Raw genomic sequence first — 22053 nt, forward strand, 5'->3', positions numbered from 1 at the left:
CACATACATTTGCTCAGGTACATTTGCCCTATCTGAATCATACATAGCATGGATTTGCATATTGTGGGACAGAACCCAGCTATCTGAAGGTTTTGACAGTGGGCTAAAACTTGTTGCGTAAAGTTACATACAGTAAACCTGATCCAGTGCTGGAAATAATTAATCTAAAATCACTGAAAGCTTCCTATCCTATCTGAAGTCCCCTAGGGCTCCCTTTTGCTGTGAGGAAGCTTTGGGAGTCTTGGAATGAGGTGGGAGCATTTAATAGTCAAAGATTGCCACTGTATCCCCACTGGTGATAACAGTGGCAATCTGGTGGTGATTTTTGCCTACTGGCAACTCCCCCCCCTCCAACATTATAAGGCTCATTTTTAAATTTGTGATTTAAAATATTTGTGAGTTGTTATTTGTAATTTATTTTACACGTATTTCTATACAGATTCCTAACAGAGCAGTTAGGAGGAAGGATACTGTTTTTGTTATAATTAATTCACTAACAAGTGGAAGGAAAAACTAATACTGAGACACCAAGAAAAAGCCAGCCCTAAGAGAGATGGCAGCAATCAGTTCCCCAAGAGGAGAACATCTAGAGTGAGCACTCAGACAGAGATACATAACCAAATATCACACTTTAAAAAGGTTGAATAGGCTGCTGTTCAGGTTTAGAATGATCCATAAATCAGTGGCAAAGCACTGTTTTGCACACAGAATCCATTGCCGAAGCCCTGACATTTAGAGAGGAGGCGGATAGGAGGGAAAGAGAGAAAGAATGACCTAGGGGAAGAAAACACATCCCAAAATCTTGGCTGGCCACAGTTTTCAGAGAAGCCAATGCCGATGAAGGTGGACCAATGTATAAGTTATCTCCATATATTCATAAGAAATTAAGATAATGAGAAGGTGGCCGAGAAAAACAGTGGCATGCAGTAAAGTTAAGCAGTATGCCAGTCACTGCAAGTAAAACAAATGGATAAAGTGGCAGCATTAACCAACTGCTGGCTGAGTGCAGTGCATCAATTTGTTGCCGAATTGACAGTCACGGCAAGGAAGCAAAGTAGCTCTGCTGGGAGGGGAGTCACATTTTCTCTCTGGTACAGATGAATGCTGCATCCTTTTCTAAGTTTTTCTCTTCTACTGACTGTAATTATTCTAGCATGGGAGACACAAGACGTTTTACTATTCCCAGCATCTCAAGAGAACTGCATTAAAACATTACTCCCCCCCCCATTCCATAATCCCACCGAACTGCCGCCACTGCAGCTTCCCTCTCCATGAGGAACATAAACAGGATTTATGGCTGGCTGGCACTGGGGAGGTTCCCGCTGTTGATGTTTTAATTCTTAATGGCAGCACAGCTGCATTTAAGGTAAAAGGGAGGCAAAGAAGCCACCAAGTATGGGAGTAACCATGGTAACTTCATGGAAGTTAAATAAAAAAAAATTCTTTAAAAAAATAAAGATAACAAGGCCCCAGAATCAAGCTTTATGAGCCTCGTTGCTTCAGAGATAGAGACAGAGCTATCTCAGGACTCCTAATTACCTTTGCAACAGAATACTGGAAAGAGGAAGATTATAAACAGAAACATCCACCTCCTTCTGCAAACATCCCTCTCCCCAGCAGGCTGTGTATAAAGTGCATCCAATATGCAGAGACCAGAGAGGTATAAAATGAAGTAGGATTTGCTGAAAGGAGAGCAAACTATGCAAGCGGTGGTTAGTACAACAATCTGCCGTGAGAAGGCCAAGCAGATCCTGCTACACAACCATGGCTGCCACTAAGAAGAGAAGCAGTTCTTTTTATGTATTAGTGATGGAGACCGTGGGCAACACAATAGGAATCGGTCCATGTGTTTTCTTCCTGCTATAATGCTGCTTTTACTCACTGCAGCAGACAATGTACTTTAATGCAGATTACCTGCAGAGTATTTCAGCACAGAACACCATGTTTCATCTGCATCTGCCTCACTGATAGGGTGTACAGAAATGCAATGTGACCCTGGAGATAACTACACAAACACATACACACAGCATGGTGCAGTCCAACTGCCCACCAGCTAAATTGTGGTCCTTATATCACTCCAAGAGCAACTCATTTCTTGAAATGGTGACATAGCTCTGGTATGCCACAACACTTCAGCCAAGAGGGTTACGACCCAATTAACTTACTAGGAAATCTATCACTAGAACCACAGTCTGTCAGGCCCATTTGGTCTTTAGTCATGCAAGAACAATGTTCTGGACTCCCTTCTTCCTGAAAGTCAATCTTTCAGTACATTTTTTTTTAAAAAAAAGGATGTACAGTACACAAATAGAAGCAATAAGGATTGACTTCCTAGTGGAATTGTCGGAATCAGCTTAGTAAAAACAAGAACAACAGGGAATTGGGAGTTTAGTATCATTGATATGTATAACTAACTGGCAAAAAGCAAGGACTTCATATTCCAGCATAGAACAAACAAATGGCAGAGGAAAAAAATATGACCTTTAAGTGGTCCCCTGTCCAAAATGTGTAGTTGACAGTCTGCTCAGATACCAGAACAGAAAACATATACTGTACCTGACAATGTAGCTGATAACCACTTTTAGCTAGCCTAGAATCTAACACTATTATAACATATCCTTTTATGAGAGAAATGGAGGGGAGAAGAGCTGAGGGGGAAAGAGAGAAAAACTGAGTTTTATTTTACAAAGATACAGAATACTGGAATGTTCTGTTAATTTATATGATTTTGATTTATGAGATTTTAAATAAATTATACCTCTGTTTTCTGTTTCCAAGAGATCACCCATTGTTTAAGATTACCTGCTCAGTTCATTTTAGTACACTGCTAATTTCTTTTATCATTGCTGGTAAGTGGAGGGCTACAAGGTTCCCCTGGCTACATTGCCTCGACTGGGCCAGGATACCATGTAACAACCCACAGTTCAAACCACTCCTTTAGTGTAGTAGACCAGCAGCAAATCATCCCATTCACTACATTAATGGTTACTGCTGGTTTTATTATTAATATGACATCAGTTTGTTTATTCTATTTAAGACATATTTCTTGCTTTTGCCAGGAACTTAAAGCCTCCACTAAGCTTGTGCATTCTCAGTGCTTTCCTCTAAGAGCCTGTCTATGCATGCGGCTGAACAGCATGATGCAGCTTCTCCTGCACAGTACCATTTCAGAGTATAAGCGTGGCAACCAAACACTGCATATATATATGGAAGGAAAGTGCCCTTGCATACTGGTTTTCCAAGTGCAGCAGATACACAGAGAAGCCTTCAGCTGTATGATTCCATTCCTTCAAACTCAAGTGGTGTCATCCAGGGAAGGCTAGTTTCTGCTGCAGGATTCAACCCTTGCTGAAATTCTTCAGTTTCCATTGCCCAGGCTGCAGTTTTTAAAAGAACCTTACACTTGTCAACGACAACTCTTTGTCCCCTTGTCCGTCCGTCCGTCCGTCCGTCCGTCCGTCCGCCTCCTTCCTTCCTTCCTTCCTTCCTTCCTTCCTCCCTCCCTCCCTCCCTCCCTCCCTCCCTCCCTCCTCCCTCCTTCCCTCCCTCCCTCCCTCCCTCCCTCCCCCCTCCCTCCCTCCCTCCCTCCCTCCTTCCTCCCTCCCTCCCTCCCTTCCTTCCTTCCTTCCTTCCTTCCTTCCTTCCTTCCTTCCTTCCTTCCTTCCTCCTTCCTTCCTTCCTTCCTTCCTTCCTTCCTTCCTTCCTTCCTTCCTTCCTTCCTTCCTTCCTTCCTTCCTTCCTTCCTTCCTTCCTTCCTTCCTTCCTTCCTTCCTTCCTTCCTTCCTTCCTTCCTTCCTTCCTTCCTTCCTTCCTCCTTCCTTCCTTCCTTCCTTCCTTCCTTCCTTCCTTCCTTCCTTCCTTCCTTCCTTCCTTCCTTCCTTCCTTCCTTCCTTCCTTCCTTCCTTCCTTCCTTCCTTCCTTCCTTCCTTCCTTCCTTCCTTCCTTCCTTCCTTCCTTCCTTCCTTCCTTCCTTCCTTCCTTCCTTCCTTCCTTCCTTCCTTCCTTCCTTCCTTCCTTCCTTCCTTCCTTCCTTCCTTCCTTCCTTCCTTCCTTCCTTCCTTCCTTCCTTCCTTCCTTCCTTCCTTCCTTCCTTCCTTCCTTCCTTCCTTGATAATAAAGTTCCTAACAATAACGGGACCATATCAAGCTCTTCTTAAACTTGCTAAGGAAAAAAAATCCAAAATGAATGTATGCTCAAGACATTATAAAGAGATCGATAAAAGGACCAGGTAATTGAAGAAAACAACTGCTCAAAAACAGCATTAAGAGGTGTTTTTTTTCCAGTTTACTCTGTTGTCAAGATCTGTGTGGATCTTAGAAGTGTTGCTCTCTTGCAGTGCTTTAATAGTCCACAAAGTGGAGTAGAAAAGAAGGTAAATCTGTCTGTCTCATCTCTACTTGGCCTGCCTATATATTTATACCTAGATGATGCAAGTCAGTTAGTGGAGGTGGGGTTCTGTTTCATGTTCTAGGGTAACTGCAAAGAAATGCTGCATTGAAAAGATTTATCAGTGCAGCAGGAAAGGGGCAGAGATCTGCAGTGTTCTAGTTAGAAACCACTGCACTTTGGTTGTCACTGCAGCCTCCACTAGGAACATAATAGTTTACCAAGGAAAGGGGCAGTACACAATTATCCTCCACCAGTGTGAAATTGTCTTAACAGACTGAAGAGCTATAATTGTGTAGGATGAGGAATGCTCTAATCACAATCTATTTCCTAAAAAAAAGTACAGTAGCAAAACGTGTGTGTGTGTGTGTGTGTGTGTGTGTGTGTGTGTGTGTGTGTGTGTGTGTGAGAGAGAGAGAGAGAGAGAGAGAGATTCAACTGTCTCATTAGCTCACAAAACCAAAATAAAAGCAACATTAAAATTGGTCCACTTTTAACTCAAAAGTCTCTCCATCCTAGCCAGCGGAGATCCTCGAAGGCAATACACTGTATGGGGCTTGTATAAATGAAATACAGTAAATAAACAGCTAACTACTCTTTGTTAATTCTCTTGTTCCTATTAGCTTTGTTTTTGTTCAAAAAGAAAATACAAGGCAATTTGGGAAAAACAAAACTTTTCGCACCAACACCACTGACAACAGTTTTCAAGACACTCCAAATTAAGAATACTATCATGGTTTTCACATGCAAAAAATATTACATTCTGCTGCTTTTCTGCAAATCTGCATTTTTCTGCAAGTGTTCTCCAATTTTCATTTCAGTTTCCAGAAGTGAAACTGACAAATCAATGAATGGAGTAAATTGCTCTGATTAAACACAATTCTTTAACAGTATTTACAACATGCACATACAGTTTCATTTTGTTTATAACTGAATGCTTGCTGTTTGAAGCAAGATATTTTGGAAGCTATTGTGCAGAACATGACAGGAACAGAGAGTTCAGAATATCTTGGAAAACTTCCATCAAGTTCCCTGTTCAAAGCACTGCTGACAGGCCCTCAGTGCAGAACCACAGCCTCCCAACACCCTCACACAGTATTGTGATTTCTCTGTCTATTATGTTTCACATTCTTTGAATGATCCTCCCAAAGAAAGTTTGATCAGAATCCTATATAACAGTGGTGGTGTGGAACTCTCAACCAATGTATTAAGAGTTGTTGCATTATGGGAGAATATCTAGTGCAGTTCTTCCCAACCTGGGGGTCATGACCCCCAAGGGGGGGCACAAAGTATTTTTACGGGGGTCGCAGGTTGCCGTATATGTTGCAGCCTTTGTCAAATAATTTCTTATTTGAACTTTGAAAGCCAGACCTTTCAAAGCCAAGTACACGTGTACTTGTATTATGAGAAATATGTCCTTTGGGGAGAAAGAATCCTCTACTTTCTGAGACGGAATAGCTTTGCCCCATTAAAAATGCCTATTTATGCAAATATAGTGGTAGGTCGCCAATTACTTGACTATTATAAAAGGAAGTCACGGCTCAAATAAGGCTGGGAACCACTGCTCTAGTGACAACTGGAACAGCATCAGGCCATTCCAGTACCTATAAAGGAAGCTCAAAGCTTCCAACCCTCACGCTAGGAATAAGGGGCTCTCTTAGCTGGTGGAGAGCAGAGCTATGGCTTCCAATGCCTCCTCAAGCACTCACTCGGAGAGATATTGGCCTTTTCATATACATGTAGCTGTGTATCCAGAGAACATGCTTTTAAAAAAGTTTAAAAACAGAACACAAGGTTCTATTAATCTTTGGTTTCTTATTTGTCACTATTCTTCAAAATGATGAGGAACCATGGCTGAACATGCTTTCATATAGCTATGACAACCACACCTGCTTAACAGTAACATCATTTACTCCACATTTTGCTATTGCCACAAGATTGTCATGGGGGAGCTTGTCAAAATTCTTGCTGAAACAAGACACACTATATCCACAGTGTTTCCCTCAACCACCAAATCTAAAATGATCCAAAACAAGTTAAGATTAATATGGCACAAATTGTGTTTGAAAAATGCAGACTGGGACAGTATGTTTTGTTCCTAAATGCACAAGGGCCAACTGATCTGTAGTGATTACAGTAGTCTTTCCAATCCGGTGCCTTGCAAATGTGTGGCACTACGACTCCCAGTGCTCTGGTGGCTGAGGATGATAGAGATAGCAGTTCCATACATCTTGCAAACTCCCAGTTGGGGAACACTGGATATAGAGTATCATGACTTTGGGTACCTCTTAGGAGGTAAGCATATTGCTTTCCATTTGGTTCACTTTTCATGTTTTTTTGGGGGGGGCTTTTGTGAGTTGTTCTCCTTTTTGGCACATGTGTATTCAGTCTGATGTGTATGATTGCTTAATTTGCTCTCAAATAGAGCTGTGGGTGGCACTCTCGTTGGTGACAACCCAGTGACTTATATACAGGTAGACTGTGATAGTAAAAAGGACAGCAAAGAAGCCCTCTCCTCTATTTTCCTCTTATAACAAATTTTTAAAATATTCTTCTAAATGACATAGAGCTATTTCAGATATAGAGGAGTATCCATGCTAGGTTGATGTATTGCTGTAACATTATGCCACTTACTACATTGAACCAAAAAAAGGGGAGTCACTGAAGCCTGCAGAATAACAGCCATGACAAAAGGTGGGGAGAAAGGTGGGGGGTGTCAATAATAAAAAAGAGGGAGAAATTGGGGCAATATGGACTGCTCTCTGGATCCCTCTCACAGGAAAAGAGACATATCCCACGTGAATCGAAGGATCACTCATGTGTGAGATAAAATAGATTGCACCAAAGGTAAGAGCCTTTTAAACAGAACCTGGATGGTTCCAAATTCTCCTGTCTAGTCAAGCCATTCTCAACAGGGGTCATATGGCCTCCTGGGGGTTTTAGGCACATTTGACAAGGGGGCAGGGGAGAGATATTGAAAAATGTGAGAAGTTTCTGAAAGAGATGTTTGTGTTATATCCTTGTTTGACAGGGGGGCATGGAACCTGAAAAAGAGTTCCTAAAAGGAATTTACTCAAAAGAGAGAGAGAGAGAGAGATTTAGAATGGTTGGTCTAACCTACCTCACAGTGGCATGTGCTGCCTTGAGCTCCTTAGAGAAAAAACACTGTATTAACAAAGAAAACAAAGAAATACAAGGCTGTGCACGAGTCCCCCAGTTTGATTTAGAGACCAGTTCAGGACCTCGCAATGGATGTTGATTTCGTCTGGAGCAATCTGTGTTACATCCAATTCTACCTGAGTCCTTGGTCTCAACTGATTTGTAAGAACCCCCACTGACCTGCACTGAAAAAAAAACCAAAATGGCTGTATGTACTCCTTTAAAAAATTGTTGCACTGAAGTATGTGAAATTTAGACATATGATAGACTCTAAAGAGGGGGGGGGGGTAATTTTCAAACATCTAGCTTTAGGCATTTATGCACTGGGCTCCTTTAACGTCTCCTTTTCTCACACACAAGACTGAAGTGATGTGAATCCCATGCAATTCAATGCATAATTTTTTCTTCGCCTCTCCCCGGAACCACGTCTGGCTACTCAACTTTGATTCAGAGCTCATATGGATCAGTTAGAATTAGGGCGATTTGATTAGTGATTTGGGCTTGGTCCTAACACATGGTCCTAGTCTCCTCTTTCCCAGCAGGGAGCTATTATACATAGCTTTCTACCCTCACTGTTCCCTGAGAAAATGAAGAACAGCAGCACACCTGTTGCTCACCTTTCTCTCTCTCTCTCTCTCTTCTTCCAATTTTGAGGATGGCTTTAAGAAATAGTCTGTACCAGTTGTGCTCCCTCCCCTGTTCTAGTGCATAGCACATCTGCACATCAGAAGCTTCCTTTTGAAATAGGGTCTTGCTATTCTATGCATATCTGAGGTTCACAGTAACCAAAGGAGATTCAAAGTGATAAGAATATTTGAACTGAGTGAAGAGTGAATAAGGAAAGAGTGTTCTAATCCTTCTTTCTCATTAATATATAAAAATTACATCAGAAATCTATGGGACTCTTCCCAGTATCAAGGACATTAAACAAAAGCCATTTTCCTGGATTGCTTCAAGTTCAGTTATGTCTGACGACATAGCTGATTCTTAAGCCAATAAGCTTTTAGTAGCTTGTTCTGCACACTGAAACCAGTTCAGTTTGGGTTCACATGAGAAAACAGAAATAGCATCCTTCACAATGATGATATGCATAAACTTCAAGGCAATTAATACCATTGTTATACTGTGCCCTAATCTTAACACTGGATGGTTATGTGTAAGACGGGGAGGGAGAGACAACTCAGAAGGAATGAAATATGGAAGGGGAATACCAATAAACCAACTGGGTGATATTTCTTCAAATCAAAAGGTCCAGTACAATGGGGTATATGTGGGACATTTAAATAAAAGAACACCCATTCTTTGTCTCGTAATTAAAAAACATTTGACACAAAGAACATGGACTACACCTCTCGTTATCTCAGGCTGACTAAAGCTGATGAAAACAGTCATTCAACAGCATTCAAGGATCAATGCTGTTTCATGTTTAGAAACCACAATTTTCCAAACTACTTACCTGTGTTGATAGGCTGGGATGCCATAGGCAGCCCAGGACTTTCAACTAATCTTTAAATAAGATTTCATTCTTTTCCAGTTGAAGAGGGTGGGTGAATTAGAACTTTAAAAAAAATAATATTCAGGTTTAGACTTGATCTCACAGGTGTTATGGCTTTTCTTAGGAATAAGATCAAAAGTGCATTATATTGGACAGCAGGAGCAGCTAGAATGATGACACCAATGGACAAAGAAAATCCTTTTAAGCATTGATATTAGTGACTTTGTAGAGAGGAACAAAGGAGTAGTCAAGAACAGAGAAAAGAAGTGGATTAGACCTTAAATTGTCATGGTAGAACCTGATAAGCCAAGCCTTAATCTGGTGAGAAGGATCTGGCCTTGGAGATGCAGCCTGTACTAGATGGGAGTCCTTGAAGGGTCAGAGGGCTCCTGGACCCAGCCTTTCCCCTGTACTAGTCCAAGATAGTGTCTGTGGCCAATACTGAACTTTTGTTCAGCTTCATTGTCAGCTGTCTCCTTTCATGGCTCATGCAGATCCAATTACATCCATGTCTGACTACTGCAGGATGCTCTATATCAAGTTATTCTTAAAGCATATTTGGAAAAATCCAGTATAAAATAAATGGTTCAGAGCGAGTCTGGGTGTTCATTTTTCAGAACACATTACCTCAGTTCTTTATCATTTGTGCTGGCTTCAAAAATTGTTTCCGGACACAAGTCAAAAGGCCAGCTATTTCCTACAGAGCTCTAAAGAGCTTGGGATCGGTTTACCTGAAGGACTGCCTTCTCTTGCATGAAAGTGCTTGTACAGTGGGTTCAGCTTTGGAGGCCCTGCTCATTTCAGGAGTGCCATCGCTTGGGGATGCATGACTGGAGTTTCTGGGCAGTAGCACTCGCATCATGGAACTTTCTCCCAAAAGAGGGTTGATTGGCCTCTTTCCTCTGTGTGTTTCACAAAGACTTCATTCTGTTCTATCTTCTGCTGGGAGAATGCATTTTCATCTGGTTAGGTTGTTTTCATGCCCCTCTTTAGGCTGCTGTTCTAAGGATTTAGCTCATGCTTTATACTGATTGCTGTGGTAACCACAAACATTATTTTATTACATTTTTGTTGTCTTATTCTGGAAGCTAACTTAGAAGTTAAAAGGTGGGGTTCTAATTTTCTAAATTAATCAAGTGGCAGAGTAATCCTATGTATATTTACTAAGAAGTAACTCCCATTGCTCTCAGTGGGGCTTATTCCCAGATTAATCATATGTAGAATTGCTGCCTCAGTTAACAAATCCAAGAAGACAAATGACAGTCCAGTTCAAATAGCTGTGTGCGTGTAGTGGTGGTGGGATACTGTACTGTTTTAACATTTGTAAAATGTAACATGCCTATGCTACAGTTTATGTTAAACACAACATAACATAGGCCTAATTCGGGAATTAAACAAAAGTTGTTCTCTCCTCATCTGCTTCTTTAAACCTGCCCTAGATGCAGAACAAGAACAAATTATTGACTGTATGCTAGCCACATGATATACTATAAAAATGCTCCAATAAATTAAGGAGCTCCCTACATGCTCTTTTTATTATCTCAAGTAACCTTCAAAAGGCATTTATCTGCCATCAGCTGGTATGTTTTGAAAAATTGTGATGACAAACTAATTTAGCAAATGCGTGCACTTAAAATCTGCGTTTACAGACTGAACAAGTAAATGTGCCCCATGGGGCAAGATAAGCTACCTTGAAAGCAAAAATAAAAAATAAAAATAAAAAAACTTTAGATGATGGCACTTATTTATGTGTTTCTCTGTATCTCACCAGTCCAACCTAGAAGAAAGTGGACTCCTGTTTTAAAGTCCTACTGGGCTGGAGCAGACACACCTCAGACATTCTGAGAAGCCTCAACAATTGAACCACAGCTATGCATGTCTGACTGTGAACGTGAATGCTGTTGTTGTTTTAATATACTCAACTACTCACCTGGAAGACAGCTGGGTTTCACTACTAGAAGGAACAACTTGGTAACAGTGGAACACCTTGTGTGACAAACCCACTTGCTAACATGCCAGTCCATATTGTTCCCAAACACTTCCTACCTGTTAACCCAATTTGAAGTGACAGCAGGGCTGCGGTAACTTCAAACGTTTGTAGACAATTGCACGCATACAAAAGCTACCTAGACAGTCTCGAGATGCAATTATTCTGACAGACTGACAGGAATAAATAATTAAACTTCATTCTTGATGGGGCCCACAAATGGCAAAATGATTCTGTAGAACTATTAGGGTTTGCCTGTGTGCCAACATTATCATCTCTGGAACCCTGGGAGCATCTTTTTCTTTATTTCCACAGTGGTAGTAGTCCTCTATCAAACTACAGAGCCCCCTAGGTGTGGGACTTTGGTTTTTATAGGACGCACACTCCCACAATTCACTCAGAACTCCCACAGGCAGAATTCTGGGAGTGGGAGCCCCCAAAGCGAGGCGGCTTCAGAGCAGCCCATCCTACCTTCATGTTCCTCTTAAATCCCTTCTACTCTGAATACCAAGGAAATGGCCCCAGTGCACTGTGGAAGTCCCAAGGCTACCAGAGACTCACAAAAGTTCAAGGGATAATTCCATTGGATGTGGCCACAGCACAGCTTAATGGGCATCAGGACTCACCCTCCCATGAACCTTTGAGCTTTGGGACCCCACAGTGCACTAGGGAAGTCTCCTTGCTGTTCCAAGCAGAAGCAGCCCAAGAAGAGCATGAAGGCATGAAGGGCTGCTCTAAAGCTTACTTGTTTGGGGACCCTCATTCCCAGAATTCTGCCTGTGAGTTCTGGGGGAATTCTGGGAGTAGGAGTTCTACAGACCTGAAAGCCACACCACTAATGCCCTCCACATATGTTCTGGATATTGATTTTCACAAGCCCTAACTAGCATGGCCAATTGTCAGGGACTGTTATGTGCCATCAAATTGGAACCAACTTACAGCGACTCTAATAAGGTTTTCAAGGTAAGTGAGATAGTTAAGGGTTATAGGGGCTGTACTGGCTGGATAGCTCAGTGAGTTAGGTTTCTGGCCTGGAGCCAGAGGTTGGGAGTTCAATTCAAGTGAGCTCCTCCACGAAAGCTCACATTAAAATATAGCTGTTAGTCTTTAAGGTGCCACAACATTTTTGTCTTTTTTTATTTTTATTTTGCACGATATGCTCACACAAACTAACATGGCTATCTCTTCTAAAACAATTCTCCACTATGCCTCTTGCAAGTGGGGCCAACCTTTGAGCAAGTTCCACAGTCCCCGGGTGTCCCTAGAAGAAGGAAATGCTCAACCACTTCTGAATACTCTGTTCCTAGAACATCCTGAAAAGGGTTGTTATAAGTTAGAATCAACTTGCTGGCATTTAATTATTATTGGCGGTGTAGCCCAAAGCTTCTGGTGAGCGCGTACCCCTCAGCTACCGATGCAGCAACACCAAGTACCATTATAACTGGATACCTGGGATGAAGGAGCGAGAGTGCCTCACTTCTAGGAAGAAGTTGTATGTGCTCTGTTTTACCAACTACAGACTCTTCCCTTAAGTCTAGTACAGGTTGAAATAAAACGGGCTGGACTTGCAAGCAGCTTCTAAACTAGTGAACTTCATCTCTAAGGAAGATCGTGATTTCCACATTTTTAAAGGCTAAATATGGTAAAGTAATTATGGAACATGGAAACATACTTGCTCCATCACTAGAGATAATTCTTAAAAATATGTAGCAGAAGTTCACAAATATGTACTGGCTAATGGGGCTCATAGTAAAAAAAGGATACTGAGTAGACTCACCACAGGCTTTAAATGATATGTGTAACAAATCACACTAGAATGTACACATTCTTATTAAACAAGGACTGCTCATACTTCTGGGGACTTGGTTTGTAGGGATGAGGCAAACACTGGATACAGAGGTCATTGACTATGTAAGCAATCCTATTGGAAATGCTATAAACAAAATACAGTGGTGCCTCGCTTAACGGGTACTCCGTTTTACAATGAAATCGCATAATGACAAAGTTTTTGCGATCGCCAAACAATGTTTCCTATGGGGGAATTTCGCTTTGCAATGATCGGTTCCCTGCTTCAGGAACTGATTTTCGCAAAACGATGATTTTCCTACAGCTGATCGGCGGTTTCAAAATGGCTGCCAGGTAAAAAAAATGGCTGCCCGCTGTTTTCTGGGATGGATTCCTCGCTGCACGGGCAGCGAAAATGGCCACTATGGAGGATCTTCGCTGGGCGGTGAGTTTCAAGCCCATAGGAACGCATTAATCGGGTTTTTATGCGTTTCTATGGGCTTTTAAATTTCGCTTTACGATGTTTTCGTTCTTCAGCGATTTCACTGGAACAAATTAACATCGTAATGCGAGGCACCACTGTAGTCAAAATGTTCTGCTCAACCCCCCCCCAGCTGCTTCATTCTACATTTTCACCCTCTCCCCATCAAGGATTATTTCAAATACTGTAATCACATTGAGACAGAGGGAGACTCTGCTCTGAGGATAAATTATTCTTCAAGTGTTCGCCCCTCCCCACAAGTGGTGTTAGGAATTCAAGTTTAGCCCTTCATTCTTCCCAGGAAATATCAGAACATCGTTTTCCATCAGAGGTAAAGCATGAACAAGCAGGGCCAGCTCTACCATTAACAGAGTGAGGTGGCTGCCTCAGGTAGCATATTTATATTATCATGAAAGAACTGGAAATTGATTGTTATTTGTTATTCTTGCAATGTTGCTGCAAAGGCTTGGAGAGGTGCTTGTGACTTTTTCTGTCTAAACTAAGGGGGCTGTTTTTGAGTAGTCTGCACCTGAACTGAATGGGGAGGAGCACCATTTGCTGCTCTGCCTCAGGCAGTAGAACACCTTGTGTTAGCCCTATTGAACGGTCCTCATTAGAACCCTCCATTGCCTCTTGCTGCCCCACCAACCTCCCACTAAGTGAGGTTTTTTTTGTTTTTGTTTTTGTTATTGGGCCATGGAGGACCAGAGGGGGCAAGATTCAAAACTATAAGAACATTCTGTTTGTGCATCCCTACTTATTGGCTATCCCAGAACAGATCATGAAGTATTGCAAAATCCTGCAATGCCTGCTTGACCAAACATTATAATACAAAACACAAGAATGAATTCATGTAGCATAGATATGTAGAGTTCTACTTTATCGCTTCCAAGTCTCTGAAAGGCTATTTTCTCCACAGACCTCCTTCTAATCAATCAATCAACATCACATTGACTTTTCAAGATCTCTCATTTATGTGCAGGATCTGAAAATAACAAAGGCTAGAGGAAGTTGAAAGCTCTAGCCATGCCAGATGTCTTGGGCCTCCCTTCTTATCTGACACAAATAATCATATAAATAATTATCAGTTTTGGAATCTACAGGCATGGCTATGCAATCCAGAATGACCTAAGACAGGAAGCGGAGGAGGGTTTTGTCTGGGACACTCTTGAATTCCCTTTTCCTTGTAGACGTGCTGTCTCTGATAACCTCCAGATCAATAACTGTGTAAACAAGCTCTGATTTAGGGAGAGATCTAGTTTTCATCTCCTCAGTTAGAATAAAGACACAGTTAACTTAACTGGAATTAAAAAAAAAACACGAGGAAAAGCTGTGTGGCCCTTGCACATGCTTCGCAGGCAAAGGTAGATGATATCAGAGCTCTATCAGAGCACTAAAAATCACAAACAAATGCTAGCTTTTTATCCATAAGGTGGTTGAACAAAACTATTATCGGCCCATAACTAGAAATAATTTTCAGTAAGTTAAAAGGACTCATTGTTGTTGTACAATTTCTACAATTAAAAAAGTGTCAGTGTCTCTCCAAGTTATTTTGCCATTTAGATACAGATACAGCACAGATTAACCAAATGGCAAAAGAACTTGCAACATTCCTCACCCCTGCCATGTACCACAAAGTGCTGTGGCCACCACTATCATTTGATCCCCATTATCTTCCCTGCTGCCTTTTCCTTTGAGTTGAGTAGAGGCAGTCACCCACTGCAGATGAAAATAGAAAAGTATCCTATCTTGGTAATTGTCCCTTCTTCCAGTCCGAAGAAGCCCAGAAATAAGTTTTCTTCAACCCACAAGCCCCAGCAGCCATGTTTGTGATGAAAACAAAGTCCTAAAAAGTGGCAGGGAGGTGAAGCCCTTCAGGAAGAAGGAATGGGAAGAAGCAGTAAGCACTTCTTGCCCTGCTCTCTCAGTTCTTTACTGTAATTTATCCTGCTATGACGCCACTTTACAGAGACCCATGGGTTGTGGTCTAAGTCATATGGACAATGAATTTATCTTAGAATAAGTGAAAAGAATCATCCATGGAAAATTACACAGGCAAGAAAATCTATGCGTAGACATGCACACAAGGCCAGGGGAACTGGCTCTCCTGAATCTGAACAGCCATTAAAAAAATAAAAAAATAAATCCCGTTTTCACTTTTAGCCTCCCAAGAAGTTGACAGTACCATTGAACACTCTTGGCCTTTCCACATCCTAGGTGCCAACAGGGACCTGGTTACCCATTGAGATTAGCAGGTCCCACAACAACAGACAATAAATGTGAAAATTAAACTGCTCCTTTCAGAATCTGCACCTGAGACCTGCTCAACTGAACCAGGAGTACATCTCAGAACAAAAGATGTATTGCCAACCTTGTCAGCTGTTCAACATACAATCAGTCTTGCTACTGAGGTTTCCTGAATGCTCACTGAGCTCCAATAAGATTTTAGTGTTTTGAGGGATCAAGACATAATTATAAGTAGTACGTAAATGTGCAAGCTTTTTTTCCTAAGGTAATTTTTGTAAGTAAAAAAAAAAAAAAGCAAGCTAAAAATGCAAAAATTAAAAAAGTATAGCTTGAGGAAAACCATCTGTTTGACATACCAGCTTCCTGAAGGCAAAGATCACTCCCTGAGTGTAAAGATTCCCCTCTGTATAAAAAACTGGGCATTTCCAGCTTTCCTCCAGTACTCAGAAGGGCACTCACCAGACATAATTCCAATACAAAGATAAGCGAGACCCAAAATTTCACTTACATTCTAATCCTTTATTTAGTTAGATTTTAAGTCACGGAATTCAGTAGAACTTACTTTTGAGTAAAAGTGCATAGGTCTGTAGCACAATGGGATTTTGATGTCCAGTGTAACCTGGGATTCACAAGCTGTTTAAATTTAACACTCCCTACAATCTAGAAACAATCTAGAAACAAACACGCAAAGAGACACTCATTTCTCGATGCAAAAACCCATTGCATCAGGTTGCAGAGATCTTGGAAAGGTGTCATTATTTCTAGCTACCCCCTCATGTCCGTCCATTTAGGATGCCCAGGTTCCTCCATATACTGTACTACAAAACTCTGCTCGCTAAGAATGATATTTACAAACAGTTCTCTAGATCCCAAGTCACTGCCACACTTTTTACACATTGCTCCTCCATCTCGCCTTTGGACTCCCTCCTCCACAGCCACATTTCCTGCCCAATGCAGTAGGAATTAAGAACTTGAAGATCTCAGTTCAAGCTTAAGTTTTGCAATGATGTTCCTTTAGCCTTTAAGCACTAACAGCCTTTGGAAAATCATGGGAAGGGAGTCATGGATCATAGATACACAGCACATCCTTTGCACGCATATGGTCCATGTTCCAATTCCCCATCCAGAACGTCCACGTAGGTCTTGGAAGGAATCTTGCTTTAAACTCTAGAGAGCTTCTGCCAGTCAGAGTTGCCAGTGCTGGGCTATATGAAGCAACAGGCTGACTCAGAAGGCAGCTTCCTGTGTTTCTGTGTTCATACCAGACTCAACCCACCTTCCAAATGTATACAGATATACCTGTCAGGAGTGACTTATTGTCCAATGGGGGGCACCACTCCAAAATTTCAAGGTAGCAGCATCCCCTCAGTGGATGGGACATCTCTGGCATCTGAATGTCCAAAAATAATATTGATTATTTTGATGTCAGTAATTATACATAGTGAAAATATTCTTTACTTCTCCAAAGCTTACTTAAAAATTATAGAGTAACTTCCTGTTTAGGTGGGGGGGGTCTAGGGGGAGAGGGGGGGAGAGAGACTGTCTGACTCTGAAGTTTCTGATATAATAGCTATAAATGTCTTTCCTTCAATCTGCCCAAACAATCAACATCACATGTATCATTTTTTTTGTGCAGAGGAGAGGGAAAGTGTGAACCGATCTCATGCATAATCATTAAGCATACAAACACAGCTTACACTAGTCCCCCTTCCCGTGTGCACACCACACAGACGCCTAGAATGATCTGTGCACAGGTGCAAAGAATGAATAGCTGCTGGCCTTGTACAGAATTACAAGTTTTATTCCCAGGACTGCTTCCCACATTTTCTTTCGAGCTAAAGAATACAGAACATGGTTTGCAAGTCCTTTTGTGAATATGCCCACATACTGGAAACAACTTTGGGTGAAACTTTCCTTTAGTCTCCCCCACGGCAGCCTAAAGCCTGACAGTTCACTGGCAGAGGCAACGTCTGCCTCCTCCTCTAGATTATAGTCCTTCCATCCACAAAGGCGCCACTTTGTAATTATAGGATTTTAAATTATTCCTCCTCCTCCTCCTCCTCCTCCCCCTCCTCCTCTTAACAATAATACTATCTGAAAATAACTCAGAAACATGCTAAATCTGAGAAGGGGTTAGAGAGAACTCTGTGAATTTTACAAGCATAAAACTGAACTATTTCACCAGTTCTTTTTTCCTTCTTTTCATTCTTGACCTGAAGATATGTTTCCAGAGGTAGCAAGGCAGCAAATGTGTACTGCATGCCTTTCGAATTTGGAACTGGGGTGGGAGTAGGGTGTGTCCTTGTGATGCAAAAACCATGTCTCAAAGACAAGGTTGTCCATGTCTGAAAAGGTGCCAACTAATGAAACTCAATATACTCCAAGTTATGATGTTGCCATTTTTGAACCTGATGAATGTCTTTCGCAATTTGCATGCACATTGTGTCTATTTGGAACAGAGAGGGAAATGCTAAATTCCAGAAGCAAATGGGTTTTACTTCTGGAAGGCACATTTGTTTAAGTTTGCATAAAAGCATATATCATCACAACATCCTGCATACAATCTCATTTCATTTTAAATAGCAATATATAGGATTACAGATATGCACCTGGTATTTATATATTCACTGGAATACAGGAGGCTGGTTTTTTTAAATGCAAGGCATATATCATTTCTTCCTTCTCTAAAAAAATACTACAGTAATCTAGTAAACATCCATAGCAAACCATACTTAGAATAAAACCTTTGAGGTTATGCACTGGTTTCCAGCAGAAAGTGAACATTAAAATGCAAATGCTTAGATTATTTTATGGCCCTCACTTGACCCTTGCCACTGCAGAGTCTGCTATACTTATCCTTGTCTTTTCTTCTCACTGTTGCACAACAGAAATGAAAGACAAAACAAGAAGGAATTCAGGAAGGAGGAAGGAAGAATCTCCCTCAGCCTAATGCACATCTGGACTACAATCCTGATTCCTGAACACATGTACTTGGTCTTACTTCAGAGTAGATGTGCACAGAATTACTGGCAGGCTAACATATATTCTTAACCCTATCCTTCCCCTTTAATTAGCTGACAATCCATGTAATTCTTTCTTTTCCCATTTACATTCACCTAGTGAGGCTGATTTTAATTAGTGTTAACGGGAATATTACAATAGTCCCTAATTAAGATCTATGTTAGGAATCCAAAATGCAGACTTAAAGGGAGTGAGGAAGTTGCAGACCAAAAAAATGATGTACATTTGCCATCTTATAAAATGTAATAAATAATGGGTATATTCAGAACAACACTTCGTATAATCAAATTCTACCGAAGACAACATTGATAGCTATAAGCTATGAGGACATATGCATTTGTTGCCATTATTTAGTCATGAATGTATTTAGTCATCATGAGTAGCATAGAAATATTGACTATAACCCTACTTGCTCTTAAGCTTTGTCTGTGTGTATGTTCATGTGCACATGTGTGTATCTCCCTCTCTCTTTTTCTGGTGTGTGTGTAGCTGTGTGTATTTAGATCCAGATGAAACTGAATAACCCTTTCAATGGAATTAGCTTTCCCAGCCTCCTGGGTGGCAAAGGGGGTGATGATAATTATTTGCACACACACACACACACACACACACAGAGAGAGAGAGAGAGAGAGAGAGAGAGAGTTTGCAGAAAGCACCTCTCATACCAATACCAATAAAGCATCAGCATACTTTACAATCTTTATCTTGGTTTGTCTTCCACAACCACACAAAAACACAGGCCATTGCTAATCCTAATTTACTAAACCTTAGCTTCCCATATCATGTCATAAGGACAACAAACACCCCTTATATACACATGCACATCAGGTACATATATACATATGGGAGAGGATCTCAACGATTCATGTGGCTAATAGGAACAGACTATAAGACTAGCATGGCCTAAGTGGAATTAAGTTTGCATAGCTAAACTTAATTCTGAGGTCTGGATATTTCCGAACAAAAGGGGACAACTTTTCCTAGATCACATCGTATGCTTCACATTGTGTGATACAGGGCCAATCTACAAACGCAAGTACTGTACCTATTATACAGTTTTACCTTGTGACCCTTCCCCAGGTTGGTTACGGTAAACTAGCAGGTCCAAGGCTAAACTGGAATTTGAAACCATGCCTCTCATCCATCACTTTTCCCCATGACTTGTGCTAGCATTCAATGACGCTGGTTTCCAAATTAGATACCCTCATGAAGTAGTATCATTGCTTTCCTACTGTATCAGCCAGACTACATATCTTGAATTTCTTGACTTGGTTCATGCAATTGAGGAGTATCCCTTCCCCTCCCCCACAAAAATAAAAGACAACAATGCACCTGAATCTGCTTTCCTTTCTTTCCCACACTATGGATTTGCATATCATATCTAACAAAGCCTAGGCAACTGCTGTATAAATATCAAATCTGTAGAATGTTGGGGAAGAGGGAGAGAACAGAGAGATTCACAAAGACAAAGGACAAGGCACGAATTCTCGCAATTCAGTAATCTTCAACCCTAGCTAGAATTTGGCTTTGCAGCTTGGCTTGGCTAGGCTTGGCGCTTGCTAAAGTTATCTCCTATTTCCCCTGGAGCTAGTTTGCTCCAGACTGCTTCCATAATGATTTCTAAGGGAAGCTCTCGTTGCAGGCTCCCTGCTGAGATGTAATAATGTGTGTGTGATAACATAAGGGGAAATGCGGGGTGGGGTGGGAAGGCACTGCTGGGTTATAAATCCCTGCTCTCCTTCTAGTCTGTAGCAATTCAGCCTGGGATAATGTTGCAGATCTGTTCAAGAGCTTAGCTCGGTATTGTTATTCTGCACAGCAACCCAACTTCGCTGTGAAGGCTGCAGAAGAAACAATAAAGAGAGGGATTTTGCTCTGCGCTGCCCCCACCCCCAAGTATTTATAGAGCCCGTAACCTCCCATAAATCCAAAGGGGGGGGGGAGAAGAGCAGGGATCACGCCATCTCCAAATTGCACTGTTTCCACTAGGAATCTTTAAATAAGAAAGTTTAAGAAATCGTCCAGCAGAACTGAAAGGTATGCCCTCGTTCCCAGACTATTCCCATCGCTGTGCTGTAATTAAATCCAGATCTATATGAGGTCCCAGGACCACTACAGGAAGGACCCAAAAGTTCCATAGGCTGCTGTAATTCTCTGCATGTTCGCTCAAAGTAAATCCGACTGGCTTGAAAGGCACTTGTTCCCGAGAGAGCGCGTGAGTCGGATCGCAAGCGCGGGACCTCCAGCGCAAGGTTGACACTGCAGGGACAGGAGGTCAAGTGTCGTGTCCCTGGCACTGGCAGTGCTCCACGCCACTGTGGAAACACCTGCCCGCCCTCGGTGGAGCAAGATGGGTGGGGGTGCGGGCGGGAAGTAACTGCTTAGGAAAGGGTAGTGGGGCCAGTCTCCCCCTCAATACACAACAGAAGGTTTCGCATCATCAACCACCCCTTGAAGCGCACACGCTGCTCGCCATTACTGGGGGAAGGATTAGCCAAGTGTATCAGCGCCTCCCCCGCAAAGAATGAATCATCTCCCAGAGCCGGGCTTCGAAGCAGCCCCACACACTAGAGGCAGGAGGGGGGGGAGGGGTCAGCATTGGCAGCGCCCCCAACCAACCACCCCCTCCCCGCCTTTAGCTCTCTCGCGCGCCGGCTGCGCGTTCAGCCAGGATTTTCCCTACCACCACGGGGATTTCCCCCCATTCCCCTCATCCCAACTCGAGCCGTGCGCGCGCCTCGCCTCGCCTCGCCTCCCCCTCCCCGAGCAGCACCTGAGGAGAGGGGCAGAGCCAAGCGGACGCCCCCCGCCCCCCCTCCCTGCACGCCTTCCCGCAAAAAAAAGAAAGAAAAAAAGAAAAGAGAGAGACAGAAGCCCCCAAAGACTGAGAGAGAAAAGCGACGAGGCAAGCCCGAGTCAGAGAGCCCTCGGCCGGCGAAGCTCGGGCAGCCCTCGCGAGTGACTCACGCTCTCTCAGTCGTCCCTGCGGCGGGGGCAGGCGAGTGCAGGAGCCCCGGGTCCCTTCACGCCGAGCGACATCCCCGGGGCAGCCCAGCGGCAGGAGGAGGAGGAGGAGGCGGCGGAAAAGGAAAAGGGAGGCGGCGGCAAACCGCGGCGCCTGGGCGCACAGGGCGAGGCGGGGAAGGACTCGGAAGAGGTGGCTCTTCTGCGCCCGGCTCCGGCTCCAGCTTGGCAAGCTGGCAGAGCACGCGGCTGCGCCCGAGCCGCCTGTAGCCCTGAGCGAGCGAGGGAAGGGAAGGGAGGGAGCGCGCGAACCCGCCCCCGTCGCGGGGGAGGGGGAGCCCCGAAGAGGCCACGTGCAGCAGCACTTGCGCCCGCCTCCCGCCCCCTCCGGCAGAGCCTTGCTGGGGGGGGGGGGAGAGGTGCCAGGAGTAACCTGTTCCCCCCCCCGTTCCCGCGAGCGCGCCCCTTCTGGGGTTCATTTCTCCGCCCCCAATATGCTCCCGAGGATCCCCGACACCCACAGGCAA

The 22053-nt window shown here is 42.9% G+C and overlaps 1 protein-coding gene across 6 annotated transcripts in view; it reads right to left on the reverse strand.

Moving 5' to 3' along the window:
* The window catches only part of RBFOX3 (RNA binding fox-1 homolog 3), a 471477-nt gene extending 449721 nt beyond the window's left edge, over positions 1–21756 (reverse strand). For 2 of the 6 annotated variants that reach the window (XM_078384276.1, XM_072990695.2), the window contains exon 1: positions 21530–21756. The gene's annotated coding sequence lies outside the window, so the exon portion shown is untranslated. The remainder of the gene's footprint in view (positions 1–21529) is intronic. The other 4 variants (XM_020813804.3, XM_020813819.3, XM_072990694.2 and 1 more) reach the window with 2 other exon arrangements.
* Positions 21757–22053: the final 297 nt, after the last annotated feature.

The sequence above is a fragment of the Pogona vitticeps genome, chromosome 2 (assembly GCF_051106095.1).
Source record: "Pogona vitticeps strain Pit_001003342236 chromosome 2, PviZW2.1, whole genome shotgun sequence".
Classification (NCBI taxonomy): Eukaryota; Metazoa; Chordata; class Lepidosauria; order Squamata; family Agamidae; genus Pogona; species Pogona vitticeps.